Below are 5126 nucleotides of genomic sequence, written 5' to 3' on the forward strand. Positions count from 1 at the left end.
TCTGCATGTTCCTTTATTCCCTTCTTGTGTTTGGAAGTGGCATTTACTGGTGGAGCTCTTCTCGGGGGTGGCCTGCGGGTGACGGAATTGATTTTTTTTCCAGCTGCTTCTAGCCAACATGACCCCTGGGGCAGGGTGGGCTGCTGGGGTGGGCAGTGACTGGTGTGGCTTGTGGCAGTGAGAGCTGAGACTCCCAGGCGCCTCCCACTCAACACTGGCAGGGCTCTTGCAAAAAGTGAGTGGTTTGGCCACATACCTCCATAAAGTTGTCTTGTTAGGACAACAGGCCTTCATGGACCTCTACTGTAAGCCCAGAGCCAAGTGGGAGAATGCCCCAGCAGTAAAATGGCTGAGGACGTCCCTGCATGACACATGGCCCACGCCCCTACCATCCTCAGCACCACACTTGCCGTTTCTTTTCTGGCATCTCGTTCTCAGTGACCCCACATTCCAGCACAATTAGGGAACTTAGAGGCCTCTTAGGATGGGATTATCCCACAGGTTCACGCTGGAAGTCTTAGTTTCCGGACCCTGGGGCCTCTGAAGGGAGAGATCCCTGTTTTCACCAGGACATTTCCAGCCCTTCAGATAATAAGGAAACTAGTTTTACTTTCTGGGCAAGGTCCAAAGGGATGGGAAGAGAGTCTGCACAGACCCAGGGTCTGATGGGACCTGTTACTAATGACAATTTAAATCCCCACCTTGGAGTGCGGCTGCCTTGATTCTTTGTTGTGGAGAGTGTTTGGAGGCTGACGTTAGTATTCAGTGACTCAGCTTTTCAATGTAGTCAAATCAAGAGGGGCAATTCCATAAGCCACCTCTTACCAGGGGAGCAGGAAGAGTGCTGATCTATCTGCTGGGTCCCCTTAGCCCGCCCAGAGGCACACTGGTGATGATGTCCGTGAACGGCATAGATGGTGGAGTGAGGAGGAGCATGCACGGTCTGGGTCCAGTCCCAGCTCTGCCGCTTGCATGCTGTGTGACCCTGGGCCCAATACCCTCTCTGTGCCTCAGGCTGCCCATCTTTAAAATGGGGATAATAAAACGACTGGTGGCATAGGCGTGTGAATATGTGAAATGCTCAGAAGAGCGCCTGGCACAGGGAAGGTTCTTGGTCAGTGCTGGCTCTCAGATCAGACACAGGGTGGCAGGAAAGCTTCCCAACCAGCCTGTGGCCCTTTGCAATGGGCCCGATGAGTGATGTGCTCACGTTTAATCCTTTTCCCCTTGGAGAGACAGAGAGGAAGGCCTATTTCAGCTTGTAGGCCCCTCTGCGGATCTGCCGTGCCTATGTGGGATGGGAGCATGCCCGTTTTGAACATTTGTCCTAAAAATATTTGGATAACTGCTTAAAAGGAACCAGGCCTTGCAAACAATTGTGAGGCTGCCCTCAAATGTTCCTGATTCACAACAGAAGCCCTCTACTCACCTCTCCGCTCTTCAGCTACGTCCTCCCAAGTTGTACTCCGGATGCAGGTAGCTCCTCTGCCTTCTAGACAGGAATTTGCTCTCCTGGCCCAAGCTCCACCCCTTTTCCTCATGTTGGTGGCAGGGTGGGCAGAGGCAGGCTTCTGCTCTGCCTCCCAGTGTCAGGGCCTTCAACCTGCAGGCCCCCCTACTTGGGGGTCTCAGTGGGTGAGTGAGCACATAGCAAGAGGGACACCTTAAGTCATTTGAAAGAAAACTTCCCCTTCTCCAAGGAAGACAGCCAGGAGTCCCCGCTAGTTTTTCATTTTTTCAAAGGGTTGGAAATGAGTATCCTAAAATTTCTCAAATCAGAGTCTCAAACCCGAGTTATTTCTTAGGAGCAATACACACAAGAATGTTGGACCAGATTTTCTAGCAGATTTAGGATTATTTGGAGTAAGACACGAGACTGAGATGATAGTCTTGGGATACTTAGGGTGCTTTGTACAGATGAATTTTATTGAAATATAATCCACACACCATAAAATTCACCCCTTTAAATAAGTGTACAATTCAGTCGTTTTTAGTATATTGACAACATTGTATAACCATCACCACAATCTAATTCCAGAAGATTTTTCATCAGCCCAAAAAAGAAACCCGGGACCTCTGACAATTGCTAATCTACTTTCTGTCTTTATGGATTTGCCTATTCTGGATATTTTGTATATGTAGATAGAGATGTTTTCTTTTACAGATGCATCCCAGATAAAAAGAGAATTGATGTTCAAAATGTAATCACTGCCCACCTTCCCTCTACTCCCTTTCTCCCCCCACGCACCCACAAAAGATCCTGTAAGATCTTCTTAATCATTAAATACTGATTCAATCGTCTTAGCCTATTGGGGCAAAAAAAAAAAAAACTAGTTCTGGTTAATGGGTAACCAGTATACAGAACTAATCTGAAGAACTTTTCCCCAAACATGTATACCTGATAAAGGTCTATGTATGCAGACTACATGCTTAGTTAAAATGTGGTCTGGATCCAGGCAACGGAGTCTGCTAACCTGCTCCCTGCACTGCGTGCTTCCACGCTCAGCACCCTTCACATCACACCCTGTGTAAATGATGCTCCCCAGAGATGTGCCGTGCACAGACTTCATGGTTATACAGGGCTGCCCTGAACTCGGGAGATGAGTTGAAGTTAAAAATGTTGACTCATGCTCAAATGTAAAGCATATTGAATATGTCTGTTCTGTAAAAAAAAATTCTTTTTAATAAGTAGTGGCTAATGAGTCTCAGAGGCAATGAGGCTTTGGTTAAGAAGAGCCTCCTTTATCAACTTTCTGGGTCAGGCTGGCTTTCCTGTTAGCGTGCCTGTCACGAGGAGCCTGCGTTTGTTGCTAGGCACTTTGTAGCATCAATGTACATTTTCTCTCTCTCTAGTCCACAGAGCACCCTGGGCTGGCTGGCTGGCTTGCTCATAGGTCCTCCTCACCTCCAGCTGAGTTCGTGGAAGAGAACCAATCTCAGGACAGTAGGATCTTGCGAGTGGCAGTCCACTCTATTCAGTCCTTCCGGAAGCACAAGAGCAACAATGGCCAGGACTGAAAGAGGTCAGACATGAGAGAGTACAGTGCTCTCTGTGGCATTATTCAATTTATACCAACAAAACTGACCTACAAGGTTAGACGTCAGTGGAGTGGCCTTCTTCAGGTGGGGAGAGGGCAGTGATTGGAGGGGGACTAGAGGGACCCTCTCGAAGAGCTGGCAGTGGTCTGTTTATTGATCTGGATGGGCATCTGCTTTGTGACAGTGCATTAAGTTGACCGCATTTATTTTATATACTTTTCCATAGGTGAGTAAGAGTTTATTAAGAAAAATAATAGGGGTAGGGGCAGGACCTGGCAGGAGATCCAACTCTCTGTAGTGGTTCCCAGTCACTGCAGGTGACCATGTCTTTTCTTAGGTGTCCTGTGGCCCGTGGGAAATTCTCTCAGCTAACTGGATCCTGGTCGTCTAGTGCAGGGGTCAGCCAACCAGGGCCCCCATGTCAAATCCTACTGCTTCTTGTTTTTGTGTGGCCCTCGAGCACTGCGCCAATAGATGAGTGTGGTGAGCCATGGAGACCAAGCTTGGGGGGCTCCCTCCACCTGTGTCAGGCCGACTCACCCACTAGGCACAGTACACACAGGGCCTAGGATCCACAAGACTTTAAGGGGCCCATACGAATATTTTAACTTAATTTAACATCTGAAGGAAAGCATGTAGTCCAGCCTGGATTTTATTTGTCTTTATACCAACACAGTTATAGAATATAATCTTTAAGATGTGTTTATGGTGGAAGTGCTCATGAAGGTAAAAGTGCCAAGGGCCCATGAAAGTCATAAGTGGCCCTGGTCCCTGTTCCCCTTTCTACTCCCGGCACCAGACTCCCTGGCTGGTGGCCACATCTTACTTCTGCCCACACTGGTCACCACTTGCATGCTGGAGACTTTGCTGTTAACAAATGCTGGGACCAAGCAGTAGAATCCCAGTCCAGGTGTCGGCAACTTGGCGAATTGCCTCCCCTCTGACCAGTGGCCCAAGCTGAGATGACTATGTTCCAGGGTCTAGGTGACACTGGCAGAGTGAAACCAACTGTGGCAGCCAACACCCACCCCCACTCCCCTGTCCCTCAAACCTCTCCTCATCAGGCCAGTGGCTCTTTGTCCTGAAAATGTCTCCAAGCTGATGGCACCTGAGCATCAAGTTGTCCACTGCTGGGAATGGCCCACCCCAGGCAGCGGTGGGGCAGGCGTTTTCTCTTCTGTTATATAAGAACCTACATGATAATCTCTAATTTGGCCCTTGTCCCAGAAAGCCTAAATCACTGGTCCTTTATGGGAAAAGTTTGCCAATTTCTGCTCTAAGGAAAATATGTCCCCTCTCTCCTGGACCATTTGCCACTGGTATGATTTGGTGGAAATTGGAAAATGTGCTACGGTGTTCAGCTCAGGAAAGAGGGCTTAGCCATCCCAACCCTAGGACAATGGCCTGAGGTTTGTTGGTTGCCAGGTTAGAATTTTTACTAGCTGGAAGACAAACGAAGGCACCTATCTCGGTGACATTCCAAGTTGGCCCCAGTCATCCCTGCCTGCAATTACTCACACCCTGGTGGAGCTCCCATCCACACCAGACAGGCCTCATTTGCGTAAGAGTCTTTGAACTGGAAGTTGGCCTCCAGCCACAAATGCTACTTACTATTAAAATCTATGTGGTTACTTTATCTTAAATCCTCAGGCGCCTATAGAGAGAGGAGAGAAAGGCACATGCACGAGATAAAAGAGGCAAAGTAGAAACTTCCACCTGGTTGTTCTCATCAGAATCACTTGAGCTTAATCAATGCTTGAGCCCCACCCCCAAAGAGTCTGATTCGATTGGTCTAGGTTTGGACTTGACTAATTTACATTTTTTTAAAGTCCCAGGTGATTCTAATGGGTGGCCAAGGCTGCAAATTTCTGGGCTAGGGATTTATAAGAAATATATATTTGGTCATTCAGGTGACCAAAGTATACTTCTCATATATATTTGGTCTTCAATTGCAGTTCCCGGCTCACAGTTCCCCAAACACTTGGGATTTCCTGAGCACTAAGAGCAGTGGGATCATCTTTTGTCATGATGTTTGGTCTCTTGTCCTCAGTTCCGGAAATTGTTTCAGAGCCATGAAGGTGAAATGA

The sequence above is a fragment of the Camelus bactrianus genome, chromosome 15 (assembly GCF_048773025.1).
Source record: "Camelus bactrianus isolate YW-2024 breed Bactrian camel chromosome 15, ASM4877302v1, whole genome shotgun sequence".
Taxonomy (NCBI): Eukaryota; Metazoa; Chordata; class Mammalia; order Artiodactyla; family Camelidae; genus Camelus; species Camelus bactrianus.